The sequence below is a fragment of the Mytilus galloprovincialis genome, chromosome 2 (assembly GCF_965363235.1).
Source record: "Mytilus galloprovincialis chromosome 2, xbMytGall1.hap1.1, whole genome shotgun sequence".
NCBI lineage: Eukaryota > Metazoa > Mollusca > Bivalvia > Mytilida > Mytilidae > Mytilus > Mytilus galloprovincialis.
In genome coordinates this window covers 72869996-72891581 of record NC_134839.1, presented here as the reverse complement: position 1 = coordinate 72891581, position 21586 = coordinate 72869996, and the positions used below count along the sequence as shown (strand labels likewise).

At 32.9% G+C, this 21586-nt stretch overlaps 1 long non-coding RNA gene across 1 annotated transcript; it reads right to left on the bottom strand.

The window, feature by feature from the left end:
• Positions 1 to 14369: 14369 nt before the first annotated feature.
• LOC143064339 (uncharacterized) lies at positions 14370 to 19305 on the bottom strand. The gene is made up of 3 exons (XR_012975223.1): positions 18925 to 19305; positions 16086 to 16178; positions 14370 to 15060 (listed from the first exon to the last, which is right to left on the bottom strand). It is a non-coding gene; the product is annotated as an uncharacterized LOC143064339 (long non-coding RNA).
• Between the last annotated feature and the right edge of the window lie 2281 nt (positions 19306 to 21586).

Here is a 21586-nt window from a genome sequence, read left to right as displayed (position 1 = left end):
AATGTGTAAAAGAATAAAACAATATATAAACATGTTAGCATGCAGATAAGTCCATCTGATCTAGCTACTTCGTATGACTAAATATGAAAAAGATTAAGATATATAATCAAATAGAGCTAAGGAAAAGAGATGAAAATATAAAAACATATAATGAGGCATCTCTTGTAATTCAAGTGTTTTTAAATGTTTCCGTTTGGTTTAAAAATCAAATTTTCAACTTGAAAATAAAGGGTGGTCTAAATTTGCGTATTATTCACTCAAGTCCAATCTTCTATCTAACTATGGATAGGATATGTATGAATGACTACATTTTAACCCGGGACCATTTATCTGTGTCAGTCAACAGCGATGTTTTCCACTCATGTCTAAGAGTTGTTTTATTGTCCCAGTCCAGTCGTTGTTTTCGATAGTATTTGAGTTGGGTTTTTTTTAATTGTCTAAGCCAATTTATACTTTTGCTTTTAGTGTTCGAAATATCGTATAATGCATATTTCCGACTATCTTTTTTTTTAGACTGTAAGTTGACCTCTATATATCTTTGTAAATTTGTTTGTGTACTGGAGTTAAAGTCTCATTTTCACTGAGTCTGGCATGCATGGATCTCTTTTTAAAATTTATAGAAGGGCTTTTAATGTAAGTCGACCAGTTTGTGATTATATTTGTGCATTTATTAAAATCAAATTCATTACTTGAAGAATTAATCTCAGTAAAAAGGAAAGTACGTTGTCCGTTAATATGATTGGAGTAAACTATTGGTACCAACATTTACCTCTTTTATTTCAAACTTCAAACTAACTGTGTACATGTACTAGTAATTAGACACTATACATTCTAATGTAGGAATCAATGAAGGAAAATAGTTCAAGCATTTAGGGCTATATCGATTTTGACGAAATCCCTAAATAAACTCTTGCCAAAAGAATGTGTATTTACGATGAGATAGTTTCTCCTCATTTTCTGCCGAAATCACACCCAAGAAAAAGGGGTTCATATCAGATTTTCGATGTCAATGATCGCAACAAGAAACATAAAATTATTTGAGCGACAGCCCCCATTTAATGACAAAACTGAAGTTAGGTCAGACATGTATTTAGCACAGCAAAGTATTTCTTTAAACTGTACCTTTAATTGTACACTTTTTAGAAATAGTATCTGGAAAACATCGGCTTACTCTATAAAAAGGTCAAGACCGTTTGAACCACAGGTATTAAAATACATTAAATTTAGACACCAAGTGCTTCATACATAAATATTTAGTGAAATTATGAAAATTTGCATGCCGTTGACATGTAAAACATTAATTGACTTGAATTATAGAATACCAAAAAATAAAATAATTTTAAGCTATATAAAAAAAGAAGCAAAATGAATTCTAAATATTCACAACTACATGTACTGGTCTAGTCAGAAAAGTGACATTCTTCAAAACCAAACCGGCAAATCAAAATGAAAGATAAGTCACACATTTGAAATGTTAAAGCAAACTTATTTCAGATTATACATCAGAAAAAAGATAAGTTAGTGTTGTGTATTCGTGAAATATTTGCCGCTGAACTTATATGATGGTTAAATTATAACAATGCTATATACTGGTATCCCTAATTTTGTGGTGATATGCAAAGATCTGCAAAGTGTTCAGTCGAACTCTTCCTCGATGAAGAAACTGAGAACACTGCTCGTGTTTTTTAATCATTCGATGATATCAAATCTTACATTTGATGATGCTTTATAGAGTGGCGTAATGAGAGAGGGTAGGCTCTTATCATAGAGTATAAACATAAAATTGATTTTGGTATTTTTAGAACACTGTATACACTTAAGTATCGCATGAAAAAGTTTCACGAAAGTTGTGAGGGGAAAATGTATCAGCTTGAATAGTTCTTTTGGTGCGAGTTACACCATGTTCCCCTAACTACACGAAAGAAGGCGAAATAAAATTGCCATTTAACGATGAACGAACAATTAAAACTTTCTTGCACGTTGATCTTTTTGCCGATTTCACAAATTACGATGAATAACGACAACCTTTTTCACGGCTGCACGTGGAAAAAAAATGTCAAAACATGTTGCACGAAAATAACCCTTTACATGTACCACCCTCTAAGTCTTTATATCAAAATACAGAAATTGAGCTATAGTTTCATCAATATATCTTCATTGATAATGATATTCATCATGTTATAAGAATCTTCATTTATTTCCATATTGTCGGGTGTTTTAAATAGTATTCTAGAAAAGAATAAAAAAAAACCAACTTCGAATTCTAGCCTGAAAATTAAACAAAAATCACTGGAAATACGCATTCGCTACGTGAACTCAAGTTAATTCAAAGGTGGCAGGAGATATGGGAAATTTCCCCGAATATATGAGATGTCCAATTAATCGATTACGGAGGATAGCGTGCATGTGCTTGTACGGTAATGTGTTGACGTTACGTTACGTATCATTTTAGTAACGTCATTGAAATATGTATGGCAACGTAATCATGTGAAAAAACAACGTCTCGGCGCTGAAAGGGTTAATCATGATGAGATCAAATATTTTCAAAAAAAGTTCTATTTATGAAATCAAGTTTATCTAGTTAATGATGGTGAATTATAAACGAGAATATATGTATAGGACTCTAAAGTGCGATGGAACTCTAAAGTGCGATGGTCACGCTAAAGTGCGATGGTCTACGCTAAAGTACGATGGTGTCTCGCGCTAAAGTGCGTTAGTTGTTTGTTCGCTAAAGTACGATGGTATATCACGCTAAAGTGTGATGGTCCAAAGGATAAGATTCAAAGTATTAAAACATCGAGGTTTAAAAAGTCTTTTTGCAAAAGCTATTATGCTGTATTATGCTAAGGTATATCATATGTGATAGGCCAATTTACCGGTAGGCGTAATAATTGTTTCTAAATTAACAAGTCCGACCAAGTAATAATTTGCTATAAAGGTAATTTATGTTTTGCTAATATTATATTTCATGTAAAATGATTTTTTTTTAAATTCGGAGCGTATTGAATATTTGAATAATTGGTGTAGATTGCCGTTCACTCTAAAAGAGGGACGAAAGATACCAAAGGGACAGTCAAACTCATAAATCTAAAACAAACTGACAACGCCATGGCTAAAAATGAAAAAGACAAACAGAAAAACAATAGTACATACGACACAACATAGAAAACTAAAGAATAAACAACACGAACCCCACCAAAAACTAGGGGTGATCTCAGGTGTTCCGGAAGGGTAAGCAGATCCTGCTCCACATGTGGCACCCGTCGTATTGCTTATGTGATTACAAATCCGGTAAATAGTCTAATTCGGTAGGTCATATTCATGAAAGGGAAGGGGATTGTAGTTACGACGTAAGGAACATATCCGATATCACTAACGTTACATACAGCCTACCTCCCATTACATTTGTTTGAAAATTAAAAATCCCTAATTAGTTCATTGTCGGAATATGTACATAAGCTTAAATCTAAATACAAGAGAAATTCAATGTTCGCCGAGCTTTCTCCTTTTGCATATTTTTCTACAATATACAGTACGAACTTATGTTTTAGAAGACAATTTATAGTTAACGCATGAAAACATGTATCTCTATTATACCAACGTTACTTTTCATTAAAATCGACGGCATTTTAACGGGGATCACAAAGTAAACTGCCACATAAACAATGATTCGAATGTATCCGTTCGCTTCAAATAGAAGCAGGACAATTATGCGTATACAGTTTTGTACTTATATAGTAAAATGGTCGACTGTAGGATACACAAGTCCTTTTTCCAGCACTCGAAAAAAAACATTGTGATTCAGCCGACAAAGAACGGTTAAATTCAATCAATTACTCGTAAGTCATGGACATATGGTGTAAAAATTGTTAATCAAATATTCCTAATATATTTACCGGTATGCTCATTTTTAGTTTGTCACAGTATAAACAACTGTTAACGTCATTATCGAACTACGTTTTTACGTCTATATTTTCCCGAACCATCGCACTTTAGCGTATGGAACCACGTACTTTAGCGTAGACCATCGCACTTTAGCGTGACCATCGTACTTTAGCGTCCCCATCGCACTTTAGAGTCCTACATATGTAAAAGTAGGTTCACGAAGCACAGGTCTCTGAAAAAAAATACCTACAGTACAAACTTACTTTATTAAATTGAAGTATATAATTTCAAGTTTTCGGCAGTTTTCAGTCAAGTGTCTGTGTCATTTCATTATACAAATCCTTATTAAAGGGTTAGAATTTCACTCAAAACTGTTATGTCTTATCACTCAGTGGCTGGCCAGATTTTTTCTTCTTTTAATGATTTTTTTAAAGCCGAATAATGTGATGATTATATTCTAAAAATTCAGCTTTCGGTTGCCACGGGCTTGAAATTATATGTAAACATTTTGTTATAGTCTAAAATTATCTTTCTTCTTCTTCCGTTTCAGAAAACCATCAACATACTGATGTTTACCCATCCGGCGCATGCCTGGTAAAAAAAATCAAATGTATGTATTTATAAATACAGTTTAACCATGTTAACATAGGCTGTCAATTTTTTTGTATTCCATATATTTGTATATTTGTTATATTATTTTATTATTAATTTTTACAATTTTTCGTTGTTTTTAGAATTTTCCGGTTTTTAAATATTTCATTTCTTATTTTTATTTTTAATTTAAGATAAAAACATGATTGCCTGATGATTACTTCAGGTGTGGATATGTATCAAGGAGCACATCGTGAGTGAGTGCACCCTTGAAGGTTTCTGTGGTGGTGTTATTTTGTTATGGTTGAGGATAATTTGTTCCCGTCTTTAATTGTTTGACAAAAGAAGGAAAATTTGTAGCTGTCTTTGTTACATTGGATTTGTTTGAAAGCATCTCTATTGGTGGATCTTGTGATGGACTGACTCTTTTGTAATAAATTTTGCGATGGAATGACAATATTTTCGTTTGTAATTTTGTGAAACATTATAAGCCTTGTTCTTCGTCGGCGTTCTTGTAATGTTTGCCACTTCATGGTGTCTAGCATCCCAGACACACTGCTGGTATTGTGATGTCTGTTACATGCATACCTTGTCGCTCGTCTCTGTACTTTTTCTAGTGATCGTATTTTTCAATCTAATTAAAATATTGATCTCTGATTACGTTATACTAATGTAGTATAACGTAATCAGAGATCAATATTTTAATTAGAGTGCGGATCTCTGATTACGTTATACTAATCAGAGATCAATATTTTGATTAGATTGTGTATTTTTTTCGCTTGTATATGGGTCCCATATAGCAGTATACTAATTTCTTATGATGATTTGGTATGCCCTTACTTTTATGTTTTGTGACTGGACTTTGAGATTTCTTCTGATAAAACATAAAGATTTATTTGCTTTGGTGGCTGTTTGTTGGATGTGGGTGTTCCATTTTAAATCGGAAGAAATTGTGATACCTACAAATTTAGCATGTTTGACTGATTCTAATATGTGCCAATCCATGTTGTAGTAGAAGTGGATGGGAGTTCACTTTGTTGTTATGTTCATGATGTTGCATTTGTCTGGGTGGAAAGACATGAACCAGTCTTGCTCCCATTGTATGGCGGCTTCTTGATCTTCTATTTGTTTTGAGATTTAATTTGTCTGTTACACAGTAAATTGTAAGTTGTCATCTGCGAAGAGTCGGATTTTGCTATGGTTGATGTATTCTGGAAGGTAATTTATGTAAATAAGGAAGAGTATCTATAGGTCCTAGCACTGTAACCTGTGGCACACATTAAGTGACTGGTATTTTTGAAGGTGACATGTTTTCTTAAAGTACTGTTTGAGTTCTGTATGGAAGAACGGATTCGACCCAGTTTATGATTTGATCTGATATGCCAAAGTATTTCATTTCATGTATAGTAATCTTTTGTGTGGTACCTTGTCAAAAGCTTTGGCAAAATTCATGATTATGAGATCTGTTTGTATGTTTTTGTCATTGTTTTCGAATAATTCATGCATCAGTGAGATAACTTGAGACTCACATGATCGCTTTGCCCTAAATCCATGTTGTAATTCATACAGTGTGTTATTGATTTCGAGATGTTGCATCATGCTGCTTGCAAATATGTGTTCAAGTAATTTGCAAGCTATGTATGTTAAGGATACTGGTCTGTAGTTACCAGGGTTATTTTTATCCCCTTTTTTGAATACAGGTGTGACATTTGCGTGGTTCCAGTCAGATGGTAATTTTCCTGTTTCTAATGGTCTGCTGAATATTAATGTTAGGATGTCTGTACATATCTCAATGTTTTGTTGAAGTCTTTTTTCTTCTTTTATGATGACAACGATTAGTGAATTAGATTTTCATGGAACTTGACAGAAACCTTCTTTGGCTGTTCGTAATGTACTATGAATGAGCTACATGTATCTGTTGTCTTTTCACCCTACGCTTCTGATATTTAAAAAAAAAGAACCATATCAATATGAAGACACATGTTTAATGGAATTTAATCGTAGTGAGGACATTTCTTGATCACTGTGAAAGAAATTAATCTGGTGTTTATTACTCAGTCTACACATTTATATATATGTGGTGATATTTTTTTTTATATACGTCTAAAACAATCTTATTCTAAAACTGTCTACCTCTTTCCACAGTCAAAAGGCAAAATATAAATACCGAATGCTTCTCCCATGGAAATAAGATAATCAAATATTTACCTACGTCCAACGGTTGCAATCATAAAACTTAAAACACTTAATATCATTGCTGTTCCTATCGTATGAAGCATCACAACTGGAATTTTAACATATTTCCATATGGATAAAGGCAACAAACAGTAGCTAGTATACCGCTGTTAAAATGTCATAAATCGATTGAGAAAAAAACAAATCAGGGTTACAAACTAATACCGGCGTCACACATCGGCGTGTAGCTCCGACGTACGCCGGGCGTGTTGATAAATCATGTACGCTGCCATTACGCTAGTAATTTTGGATGCATTCAACCTGTCAATCATATCTGTAGCGTGTGCACAACGAGCTTTAATCGTGTATTGGGCGTACGAGAAGCGTACCTAAGCGTTTATCGGGCGTTCAAGAAACGTATGTTGGCGTATACCTGGCGTTTGTCTAACGTAGATGGAATGCACTCTACGAAGAAAAAAGTTTCTTGAACGTATTTGAGACGCGTCCCGGTCGTATCTTAGACGTTCTATTATGGGGTGTTTGTCACAAATACACCCGCAAACGTTTTAGTTAAAGTCGAACGATCTTGAAGCGTATACAACGTGCCCCAAACGTGTCTCAAACTTATCTGTAGCGCATTGAACGCGCTTATGACGTATGTATTACGTGCGTGTAGCGTACAGGTATACGCTAGACACTCACTTGAGCTGGATGAAATTGTTTATGCTGCATAAATATTTCCTCCAGTTGTAGCGTTCACCAAGCGTATACCTTTGAATTTCGACGTACTTCAAACTTATGCAACGCGCGTTTAACGATTGCTTAGCGTTCCTCTGGCTTGCAACTAACGTATATCGACTTTGTCAATGTTCTCTGTACTTTTGGTGCACGCCGGTCTATACGCCAATGTGTGACGCCGGCATAAACCATAGAGAAACTCATCAACGATGTAACGAGGAAAACAACGAAACAAGCGAAGCACTGAAGTGCAACATAAATAGAAACGACCTAATAGATAACAACTGCATATATCTGACTTGTTACTGGACATTTTAAGAAAATGGTGGGTTGAACTTGGTTTTATGGCTAGCCAAACTTTGGGCTTAATGGCAATTTAAAAAATACCGCTAAAATGACAACATTATATGACAGGAATACAGTACAAATAGATACAAGAACACTCAGGAAATAAATAATATAATAGTACAATTCTACCTGTTAACCACAGAATAACAATTTCGTTCGATATCAATGCTTCAAATGGCTCTGAAAATTGTTTTGAAGTACATTCGCAAACGTATTCAATATCACACTATCAATGATACTTATTTGTATTATACAGTTAGGCTACTGTTGGCTTTATTTTTTATCTTGGATGTCAATTTATGTTATCCTCTTAAGTGAAATAATAATGTCCTAATATGTGGTTTTATAAATAAAATATCACATAATTCAATTAAATAATTAAAAATGTATTCAATGGAAGAAACAAATTTTATTTCTGATGATAAAGAAATAAAAAAAATATGATATGATTGCCAATAACGGATTACTATCATCCAGAAACCAAATGACGTGGATTTCGATTTCAACTTTCTGTGTTTTAACGCCACTTTTAAGCACCGCTTTTGGGCTTTATCGTGGCGGCCATTTTTTATAAGTAGGGGAAGAAGAAGAAGGGAGAAAACCGCCGCCTTCGATAGAAAAACTAACAATCCCAGTCAATTAATATTGGAGTCGAGTGCATCCGAATGAGCGGGGTTCGAACTAACAACCTCAGTGTTGCCTGGCTAGTGATTACAGTAAATTACTTTTTTTTTTTAAATACTTATACCACTCGGCCACCGAGGCCCATCAAATGACGTGGATCTAATCATTTATAGGCCACCGTGCGGCTTTCAACATTGACCCACACTTTTAGGATTTTCTCTGCATGGTAACGTATTGCTTTCGAGTTGGACTATAAAAAAACAACAAAAAACTTCTTTAAAAAATAATCTTCACCTTTTTAAGGTAAATACAACTTTCGTCATCGTTTTACTGTACTATCTGACAAACAAAATATTTAGATTCAAATATATTATGATTTATTGAAATGTAACCATGATACATTGTATCATGTCATTGAATTGTAGATCCAAAACGTGTTCTTTCTTTAATTATTCGCATAAGATTGTGTGCCCTATTATCATCTGATTCTTAAAATTATTTCATTTTTTTCTTTTAATTATACATTAGTTCACAGTATTATAAGACAGTTAAGTAATTTTGTTAGACATTTTAATTTTCTCTTATTTTAACTTGGGCAGCCTTTTGATAATTATAGTTTTCAACAATGACAAAAGATATTTTCACAGATTTTGCAGTTGAATTGTGTGTAATTGTGTTCAAAATTCGATACTAGATCTTTCACGATCCGATCGGAATGCTTTACCATCGTGAATTTTTCTTTCACGATCATTTTTATCGATAAACCGAATGACAGCCGTGTTCTACAAATAGCATGTTTGGTAATTATGTAAAACCATGTTTGTTTTTTACCAGCAATTGTGTACCAACTTTATACAAGGGATGATTTTCTCCTACATTCTTCCTGTTTCTATATATATATATATGTCGTGTACAAGTTGCAATTTTGTACAGGTTATAACATGTACAAAAATATTGTACATGTTATAACGTGTATAATGCAAAAATACAAGTTATAACATGTACAAAAGTACCTCATACATGTTATAACCTGTACAAAATATTGCTTAAAAATGGTTTTAACTTGTACAAAATCGAAAAATATCGCAACCGATAATATTGACCTCAACATCATTTTCATAACTTTTTTATTATTCCTTCATGTTAGTGTGTTTTGTCCTTTTTTGATACAGTTAATGTCAAGGGGTCAGTATAATGAAGCATTCCTAAGACCTGTCATAAGATATATCTTAGGACATGTCTTATGATCCTCTTATGACTATCTATGGACATATCTTTATTTTTTATGAATTATAATTGTGAGTGTCCATTTTGAAGGCAATAGTAAAATACTTTCATTCTAGTTGACACTAAAAGACATAAGAGGATAGCCAGAATAGATGTGTCTACAAATAAAATTTGGAATTGAAACGGGGTATGTGTCTAAAAGACAACAACCCGCCCATGGAGCAGACAACATCCAAAGGCCACAAATACATGCTTTCAAAGTGGAGGATATATATTTAAAACATCAAAATGACATTCGCCTCATGCAATGATCTTATAGTTTATAAACAAAAATTGAGTTAAAAATTTACATAAGTCATGCTGAAGGCCAAAAATGTTGAAGAGTAGATCCAAAGATATTGATAATGAAGCGTGGTCCGATGAAAACTATTTCCTCCCACTCTTGCTTTTACAGGGTAAGCATATATAAAACATTGTTTTAGTCTTTGCATGCTATAAAAACGACAGGGAGGAGTATTTCCCAAAATTATTGGGAATCATTCTTAAATTTTTTGGAAGAATTTAGTTACTAGTATCTAATGTAATTTTCATTGAGGAATGCATGCTTTTAGTAAATAGTTCCACACTTATTTAAGCCATAATGGATATAAAACATACAATTACACAAAAACACATTTTGCCGACATAAGTAATGAAACATATATTTCTGAAACTGTTTGATCATTGTCCTTACAGAAAAAGACACGTTCTGGCCTATTTAATGTTGTTCTTTATGCATGTTATGCATTGGTGAATTTAAATGTATATTTTACTTCAATAAGATTTATTTAAAATTTTGTACAAGTTAAAACCATTTTTAAGCAATATTTTGTACAGGTTATAACATGTATAAGGTACTTTTGTACATGTTATAACTTGTATTTTTGCATTATACAAGTTATAACATGTACAATATTTTTGTACATGTTATAACCTGTACAAAATCGCAACTTGTACACGACATATATATGTATTTGATGAACTACCGAATGATGTATTTTTCCGTCTACAAAATTTATCAAGTGTTGAAGGAAGTTGTGATGAAATAATTTTAAATATGATTGCCTAATTCAAATCATAAAATTGAGAATGGAAATGGGGAATATGTCAAAGAGACAACAACCCGACCATAGAGCAGACAACAGCCGAAGGCCACCAATGGGTCTTCAATGCAGCGAGAAACTCCAGCACCCGGAGCCGAGGCGCTTTCAGCTGGCCCCTAAACAAATATGTATACTAGTTCAGTGATAATGGACGTTCAGGCATATCTTTTTTTAATTCTAAAATTTTACATGTTTCATAATGACAAAATGAAATATAAAAAAAAACCAGTTTAAACGACCAACTGCTATTCTCGAAACTAATCATGGTCAATTTCTTAAAAAAATATCGTTTTAAAGAAAATTGATATGATATAATAAAAAACATGAGAAGTTACTGTAAATGATCATTGTAAAATAATTACATGATTGCCTATTAGAAAATTATACACCACAGTCCGAATAACGCCTTGGATTTCAGAAACCATAGGCAAAATTCAAATCATAAATTCAGCTCGAAAAGGCAACAACAGGACCAAAATGTGAAACAAACCAGACGAGAAATTTTCGACTTGATTAATTACAAAACATCACGAAAGAACATGACAGACAAGCAGCTTACATCTATGAGTAAAGACTTTTGGTATAGATTAGAACACAATCAACTGATTTAGTGTAAAAAATTTCATAAATACTCTCAAACATAAAACATGATACTGTTTGCGTGTGCATGTATATTTAACATTTTATGTACTTTGTTAGTATGTAATCATTTTTCGAAACCATCAGGAATATAATTTATGCTTTAGAAGACTCATCCGAGGCACTCGAATCAAAACAACGTTAGAATGCCAAATCAATTACGACAACTGAAGAGCATTGCAAACCCGAACTTCCATGTGCTAAGTCTGGTTCATAAAATCATAATTTGTATTCTGTCATATTTTAATTCACGGGGATCATATGCAAAAAAGATAAAATATAAAAAGAAGATATGGTATGTTTGCCAATGAGACAACTCTCCAAAAGAGACCAAAATGACACAGAAATTAACAACTATAGGTAACCGTACGGCCGTCAACCATGAGCAAAGCCCATACCGCATAGTCAGCTATAAAAGGCCTCGAAATGACAATGTAAAACAATTCAAAACTAACGGTTTAATTTATGTACAAAAAATGAAGGAAAAACAAATATGTAACACATAAACAAACGACAACCACTGAATTGCAGGCTCCTGACTTGGGACAGGCACATACATACGAACGAACTATAAAAATCAATTGAAAAAGGCTTAACTCATAAGATGGATAAAAATACAAATACTACAATTACAAGTGGACGTGGCCTGGTACATGTACATCCCAACAACAAAAAGATACTGGGTACAGATCTGAGAGTACTCGCAGTTACTGACAGCTAGTTCAAAGCCACTAACAACTAATAAAAAAGTCTATATTTGTACCTTTTTATGTAAACTATGTTTGAATTGAATTAAAGAAATTCAATACTTGACACGTTCATTAATTTATAAAGTTTTTATATCGTTCACACGTGCGCTCATTCTTGGAACACTGACAGGAATTGTTTGAAATTCTAATACGTATGTTTACGTACAAGTTAGTACTTAGGACTACACTTTAATGACCGATTAAAATTTAGATTGTTTTTAATTAATCAATTAACTATACCCATATATGATCCCATATATGCATCGTTTCTGTCTCTGGTAGTAAAAGTTTTGATTAACAAAAATTGTGTTTATTCGGACCTATGTTCTAATTTATATCAATTATTTCAAGAGGACATGTTTTTAATACAAACAGTTATCACTTTCTTGGTTAAACTAGTAATGAATGTGAACATTTGATGGTCATGTAGAGTTGTGTCTGTGTAATGCAATGACACATAACTGCTTAGAAGTTTTTTTTGTTAGCTATTATACATCAAATCTAAAGTTTTTAGTTTAAATATTTTCCTCACCGTTTGTTACCATATATTACATTATAGGTGTTTTTAACGATGGCACCAATATTTCTTCGTTTTCTAGCAATTTTCAGTTTACTTTGGAGCCAACGTAAAAAAATTTTTTTAAATGTAATACAAATAGACATGAAATACCAAAATTTTAATTTGCAAACTGTGAGTATAATATATCAGTGACAGCTGTTGATAGTAAACATGGAACTGATAGTAAATAGCAACTTCACACGCTATTTCTAGTATATTCATGTTCATATTATACAGCAAAACGCGAAAATAATTGAAAATTGATGGAATACAAAATAAAATAACGGATTTGGAGAAAAAGGGGAGGGCTTAAATAAATTATCATGTCTTCAGGTACTTATGCTACTTGTTTCAAAAAATATTGAAGAACCTATTATCAGGTCAAGAACACCGACCGCAATTAGATGAAGTAGAAGTTTAAACTATTTAATATCCGGCCATTCAATTTGTATCTGGAAGCAAGGAGACGAGTCATTTAGAGTTATTTCATAGGTCGAACATATATATTTTTGTCTGTAATAATTCAAATATTCAAGAATTATGATAAGTATTTCACGAATTAACTATTTCATGAATATTTTTTTTTAATCATATCAACTTACATAAAGCGGATTGCATAGTTGGAAGATAACTGACATATTTACATGCATACTAGATATGTCAAAGAGTTTTTGTAAGAGTTCCTTTTAGTAAAGAGAGTGTGATGTTCTCTTTACAAAAGGTATCAAGTCCAACGTACCCATTATCGTATCCAAAGGCATACATAAGTTCTAGAATTTTTGTTAATGTTTTTTAAAAATATTGCTCATTTGATTTTATTTATAAAATACCGAGTACACAGTTATATTCGTGTTTTAAGCATCACATCTTTGGGTGACCACAACCTATTAAAAAGTAGTACGAATTATTAACCCAATTTGCAAATACGTAATATGAAAGCTAGAGCTATAACATCTGAGATCATCCCCAGAACAGTCTCCGGGACAAGTTTGCAATTCCGCTGAGTGCAAAAGTTGTCACCTTAATTTTTGGAGTTAAGTCAAAACAAAGTTGATAACTTGGTTGGTATTGGTTCCCTGATATTTGTCCTAAAATTTTTTGGATCTAGCACCACTGTTGAAAAAGTTATGCCCCTTTTTTCAACAATTTCCTCACAGGAAAAGTACTTTTCCTCAAGGGAAATCAAATTTCCCTGAAGGAAAAAGATTTTTCCTCAAGGGAAATTGTTTTTTCCTCAAGGGAAAAAGATTTCCCTTAGGGAATTTGCTGCATAATTATTTCCTTTGAGGAAATTCTATTTCCTTTGAGGAAATTCTATTTCCTTTGAGGAAATTCTATTTCCTTTGAGGAAATTCTATTTCCTTAGAGGAAATTCTTTTTCCTTTGAGGAAATTTGCAGCTTCAAATTTTCCTTGGAGGAAATACTTTTTCCTGTGAGGAAATTTGTAGCTTCAAATTTTCCTTGGAGGAAATACTTTTTCCTGTGAGGAAATTTTTGACAAACACTTTTCCTTGGAGGAAAATTCAAGACAACAAATTTCCTCTAAGGAAATCATTGATCTTCAAATTTCCTCTAGGGAAATTTCTGAACATCAAATTTCCCTTAAGGAAATGTTTTTCCTCTATGGAAATTTCATAACAGTACAAACAGTATTAATATATTTTCTCCTAGACTGAATTATTGATACAAAAGATAATTAAAACTTTAATACTGTAATACAAATTTTCATGGTGAGTATTAAACATACAAAAACAAAAGGCTGACTGTTTAGCATGTTTAAGACAATACAATAATAAGCAAAATGCTATGAATATCATACCATTTGTGATGTTATTAATATTGTGCTCATATTTGCATATTAAATCAAATAAACACTTTTCATGTCAAATTAACTTGTCTTCTGTTTCAGCTGCTGTGTATTCGACCCCCTACATAACTGTTCAGTGCATAAATAATTCAATCCACAAGACATCTTCCTTCAATTGGTTGAATAAATTTTGGCAACGTATGTTCTTCAAACATCTTCTTTGTATATTTGATATGATGGAGCCATGTACATGAATTGATAAAGCAGGTGTTTATTTCGACAACAAACATGACAAAGATACTATTTTTTTTCTTAATTTCTCCATAATCCATCAGTTAATATGAATGTAGGTTGTTACATTTTACACAATTGTGTTCTTTGATAGTACTCCATTTTGTTTATAGCAATTTTGTAGGATTTTTTCTATTTCTTTTTCCAGAAAAACACACAGTTGAGTTCATTTCACATTAATAATCCAATTAGCACATTATGTAGAAAAGTATTAACAATTAAGTTTCCTCTTCAGTATAGACCTGCAGGACCTGTTGATGATCATAAAAACCAAGATATCTGACCTATAAATACACAAAATAAAAATAAAATGTTATAAATGGAGAAAAAAACAGCAATATAAATAAGCTTATTTTATCATGTTTTAATGAACATTTTGAGAAACTTTCATTTGATATTCTTACTTGTCATGCTTATGAGTTCTCTTATTTCAGTGCTTTGTGTCCAAGATTTAATATTCGTTGTTTAGTGCCTTGCAGTGATATTTAAAGTTGAGCCACTTGCAATAGTTGTTATAGAATGTTCATATGTTGTGTTAATATTTGAACCACTGTCCTATATTATGGTCAGGTTGAGTGCTCACAGACATGAGGCCTAAATTAATATATTGTTTGTTTCCCTAATCCCTATTCTGACAAGCCAGGTGTGGGTAGGTAGGTAGGTAAATAATTTTATTTTTCCCAAAAGCCTGAATATTATCGGATGATCCGGCAAGCCCGAAAATCAGAAATGAATAAAATAATATTTGGCTTAGTTTTGACAATAAAATTTTATGAGTAGGGCCATTTTTGCAGGGTCGGTCAGGATTGGAGAAACAAACAATATTTTATATTAGGCATGATTTTTTTTTATTAATTGTTATTGACTTTGAACATGTTGAACTAAATTGGATTGTTTAAATCTTTATATGTTGAGATCTTTAATGGATGACCTATAAATGAAGTGTTTTCTCATTATTGAAGGCAGGCCCATGATTGGCCTTTAATTTCTTGCATCCGCTTCATTGAACTCTGGTGGATAAGTCACTCATTTACCATACCACATTTTCTTATTTTTATATGAGTCATCATTCAAAGGCAATTTCTTTTATTACTGTAATTCAGAAATTATCGAAACTTTTTAGTAATGCGAATAATGTGACTGGGTGAGTATCGCAAAAATAAGAAATCATATTTTGATAACAGAAACATATATATATATATATATATCATGTAACTATATAGATCTTTATGCAGATTTTTTTTGTAATCACAATAAGTTGTCCCTTCCCTGAAAAATCTGAATTTACAGTATATAGAAGTGGTCTTACCATTTAGGCCTTGTTGTATTCTGTTTATCTTGTTTTGCGCTCATTTCTATTGTAACTGTTTATATTTTTCATCATTTTTCTATATTTCTTGTCCTATAAAACATAAAAAGGGTAAAAACTATTATAAAACATCAGTTTGTGTTTTTCTTTATATTCAGTTATATTTAAAAAGAATGGAATATTTGTGCTATTTCATTTCACAAACTTTTTGCCAGTCATGACTTTCAAAGACTTTCACCCTGGTCAATAGTTTAAAAAACAAACATTCCCATACTTTTTCTTTGTGTTCGTACTAATTTTTCATTTGACAACAAAGACATGATTCAACTATTCTTCTAAAATTTGTTTCGCTTGACTACGTTAAACTCTGAAATATTGTTAACAGTATAATCTGTATGTGTCTCACTTGTCAAAATTTTAAATTAATATATAAATCAGATAAAAATGCTATGCATGGCTCAGCTTGATACAAACGTACAGGTTGAACCCAGAACAGTTGGGGCAAGTATGGACACAACATTCAAGCTCAATACAACTCTGAATTTTAAATTTGGATTGTGATTCAATAGTTGATGCAGCATAGATTTCTGACACAGAATGAATGCGGTCCAAGTACTTAAAAATTTTAAATTGACAATTAACCTCTAAAATGGTCCAATATTCAAAATCTCAATACATGGTTAGATGCAGCATATCAACATGATCAAAGAACCCCAATAATTCATTTTTTGGTGAAATCAAATAAAGTTAAATTTTGGACCTTTTAGAACTCAATGTGGACCAATTTGATAATGGGTCAAAATATCAAAAATCTTAATGAATGGTTAGATTCAGCATATCAAAGAGCCCCATATAATCAATTTTTGTTGAAATCAAACAAAGTAAAATTTTGGACCCCGATTTGGATCAACTTGAATTTGGGCCCATAATAAAAAAATCTAAGTAAATATTCAGATTCAGCATATTAATCTGAACACCAAGGATTTAAATATTGTTAAAATCAAAATAAGTTTAATTTTGGACCCTTTGGACCTTAAGGTAGACCAATTTAAACAGGACCAAAAAACTAGGAATCTAAATACACAGTTAGATTTGGCATATCAAAGAACTCCAATAATTCAATTTTCTATAAAATCAAACAAAGTTTAATATTGGCCCCTATTGGCCCCTAATTCATGTAATTCCTAAACTCTGAACAAAACTCTGGTCACAAACCTTGTGTTTGAATTTCATAGATTTCTATTACTTGTACTAAAGTTATTAAGCGAAAACTAAATGTCCTGGGACAACGACGACTACATGATAAAATTGAGAATGGAAAAAGGGAATGTGTCAAAGAGACAACAACCTGACCATAGATTTGAGGGTTGGAATCCTTTTCTTTTACCGAGCAATGCATTTGAATGGGAGATATAGTTGGAACCCCTCTTTGCTCTTGGTTGGGACCCCCCTTTTAAAATGGCTGGATCTGCCCCTGAGAAGCATTATAGAAAAATCTATAAGCTTTAACTCAAAATAAGGATAATTTTATTTTTAAAGGGCAGGCACAGATCCAGAGGGGGGTTCAAGGGATTGGAACCCCCTTTTTTTTGGATAATCAATGCATTTGAATAGGGACATGTAATTGGACCCCCCCCCCCCCTTTTCCCCTTTTGTCCTGGGTTAGAATCCCACCCCCACCCCTTTTTAAAATGACTGGATCCGCCCCTTAAGGGTCTATAATTAAGTTTGACAACATCAGACGACATACTACTTTATCAAAAAAAAAATGCCACATTTCATCCAATTTAATTTCATCCCTTACTTGCTACATGTATTTCATCCATAATATTTAAAGAAATAAATTTGGGAGGAGTATGATTTTAATTCATTTGTAATTTGCAAGTTATTAACTATCCAAACTAGAGACCTAATAGAGTAGATATACTTGACTAATTTAAATCAAACTTGGGGTGACTGGGAACAAAGATTTAAGGGAATAGATGACAGTTTACCTACAATGACCTAGTTTCATAGCAATAGCATACATTAATAAAGACTACATGGTCATTCTTATGTTTAAACGTGGTTTAAACTTTGGGTGTTCATTTTTTAATGTTTAACATGTTTAAAGCTAACAATTTCAGCTACGTACATGTATCAAGATTTGATCCTACAGTATTTAAATATTGAAAGAAATAGCTTTTTAAATTTGGATCTATATATAATTGTGAATGTCACATGGATGTATTTTAATGTAAAGCATCTGAAAAATCATTAGCCGTCTCATATTTATTTCAGTTCTTCAAAAGGCAAATTTATATGAGCTTATGCTGAAAATAGAGATTTCTTATTAAGGAGAAATCCCTGCCCCCCTTTTTGTGTGAAAAATTATGTTGATTATATAGGGAATCACAGAAACATGACTGAGGCAAGCATCCCCCATCTGAACCCCCCCCCCCCCTTGTGTAGGTGTAAGGCAGCAACCATTTGATTTTCTGGGGGGGGGGGGGGGGCTATGGTTTTTTTTGGAAAAAAAAGTTTGTTTCCAGTTTTTGGAGAAAAAAATAATTTGTTTTTGATTCTGAGAAAAAAAAATTGTTTGTTTCACCCTCAGCTGCCACTATATGTAATGCTAAAATTGAAAGAAAAAAATTGTTTTCGACTTGTCACGAAAAAAATAGATTGTTTTTCGCCACAGGCGAAAAAAAAAATTTGCACAGAAAAAAAAACCATAGCCCCCCCAGAAAATCAAATGGTTGCTGCCTAAGTCAGTAAGGAGGCAACCATTTGATTTGTAGGCCGGGTGAAAAATGTGATTAATCTTGCTTTGTAAACTTGTGCTATAAATAAAAATTACCAATCCATTAAAAAATCCGTGAGCCCAATCTCATCCAGTGAAATAGATTATAGTCTGTTTTCGAAGTTATATGGAAGTAAGTTAGTAGTCCAGATAATTATGACGCATTGCAAGGCATTTTTTCTAAGGAGAAGTGTAGAATGGGGGAATGGAACCAATAAATTGATCGGATCCGAAATGTTCTTCCCAGTAAAGGAGCACCTATTATTTTGTAGGTAATTATTATTAGTGTCGGTGGTCTCACAAGTAAATCAGAGTGAATATTGCATGCACATTAAAATTAGCAGAGAAGAGACAATTATCAACTTGTGTATTATTCATTTTCTCGCAGTTATTTACGGTAAATCAGCTATATAGACATAGGAAGATGTGGTGTATGTATATATATATATATATATATATCCGAAAACAGGTGTTCGGTTCTAGTACTATAGTGGCTATAGTATATGACTTTTAAATAACAATTATCAATTATATCTGTATTCTGTGGCGGGTCGAAGGGGATGGAATCCGGGGTTGGCCTCCCCTAGCATTTTGTGAGCAATCATTGCATAAATGATAATCTCGGGAATCCTCTCAAGTTCCTATATACAAGGTGATAGGACGTTCCGTTGGAATAGGTTACCTGTGCATCAGGAAAAGTTTTAAGGCATAGCGTGAAAAGGTAACCTATTCCAACGGAACCGAACGTCCTATCACCTTGTATATAGGAACCTTAAAAATATGTGAATAGGTCGGGAAAAACTCTCTTTTGACACTTAGGTATTGCACTTAGGTATTGCACTGTTGCATTACACACCAATCAAAACGCAAACAATATGGGAAATGATAACATTTTAACCTACACAATATATGAATAAGGTATACACTTTTGAAATCTAAATTATATGAAAAGGGTGGGGTAACCGTAGAAAACCAGCGGCAACGACACCCCTTATTTAATGGAGACATGTAGTTGGAACCCCCTTTATCATGGCTGGATCCGCCCATGATTTTACATGTAAATCAAGCCCCGGGTATTTGTTAGCATAACGGTAACCACGAAAGGGGGGGGGGGCTAATTAAAAGCACGAGGAATTATAAATATACAATTCAACAGGGGTAGAGTGCATCGAGGAATGGGAATTAAAATTGTCTCTTCACGATGATCGAAAAAAGTATCTTATCGTTATTTTCATCATCTTGTCTGAAACACTCTAAATAATGAGCTTCAAGGCGAAAACAAGGCATGTGAAATACTAATAACATACACTTCTTTTTTTATACGTTGTATGGACAAATCCATAAATCCCTCAACAAAAATTGCTTGATTCATGTCATATCAAATAAATTACAGCGCGGAAAGGTAACTTTAATTTAATATCAAAACTAAATTTTTGTTATATTTTTCAATAAATTTATAAATCTTAATTAGGCATGCGTTGCGTGAGTTCCATTTCATGAGACCTACACAGATTTCTATAAAACAAATCAAAAATTATAAATACAGTTTTTCAATTCTTTCCGGCATAGATAAAAAAAAAAATATGTATATAATCTATATACGATTTGGTTGAATTATTTCACTTCATTTTAATGATAAATCCTTTAGTTCTTAAATTTTTAATTAAAATGAATTTATCATTTTGATATCTAACGATAAACTTTTTAAATTGAAGTGACATGGTCAGTAACCTAATTAGTTGCATGGCTGATTACCATCTTACAGGTGACCCAGTAATTTTCCATATGACAGTAGCGTGTACCCTCGGGGTTATATCGGGGTGTGTATAACTTATTTTCTGGGGAACATCCTGTCCACGTGTAGTACTTAGCATATATTGCAACAGATGACATTAAACAAATTTTCTTTGTAGCATCGGAGGCAATTTCATGTTCGACCACACAAAATATTTCACAAAAAAGATATGATAAAATCAAAAGAAAAAGATAAAGAAATATTAACAAATAAAGGTGGAATTGAGTAAACGGGGATTCGTGTTTTTATGAGCTTATTTTCAGTGGACAACAACAAATGGAAGTTTTTAACGACCTTGTGTGACCTATAGTTGTTAATGTTTGTGTCATTTTGGTCTTTTGTGGATAGTTGTCTCATTGGCAATCATACCACATCTTTTTGACTGGCTATATACATGATATAATATATATAGCACTTACACGCAGGGGCGGATGCAGGAATTTTCGAAAGGGGGGTGCTAACCCAGGGCACCCAGGGCAAAGGGGGGGGGGGGTGCAAAACATATGTCCCGATACAAATGCATTGATCGGCAAAAATAAAGGGGGGGTGCGCACCCCCGGAACCCCCCCCCCCCTGGATCCGCCACTGTACACGGTCGGTCCAGTGGACATATTTCATACTAGATAACTTATACAGTAATTCTTTTTATATATATGAAAATTATTGTCCGATCTGATACACGTACCTATAATGTACAGAATTTTGAACAGCTTCAAATATATGGGGTCCGTAGAAACACCGCAAAGGACCTCCTTAGTGCACTAAGAACAAAAATGTGCACTAAGGACCTACTCCTTTCATAATTAGGTCTTTCCACCTTTCCGTGGAAAGACCTATTGAATTTGTTCTGATTATTAGGTCTTTCCACCTTTCCGTGGAAAGACCTATAGGATTTGTTCTGATTATTATTATTATTTTTTTTCT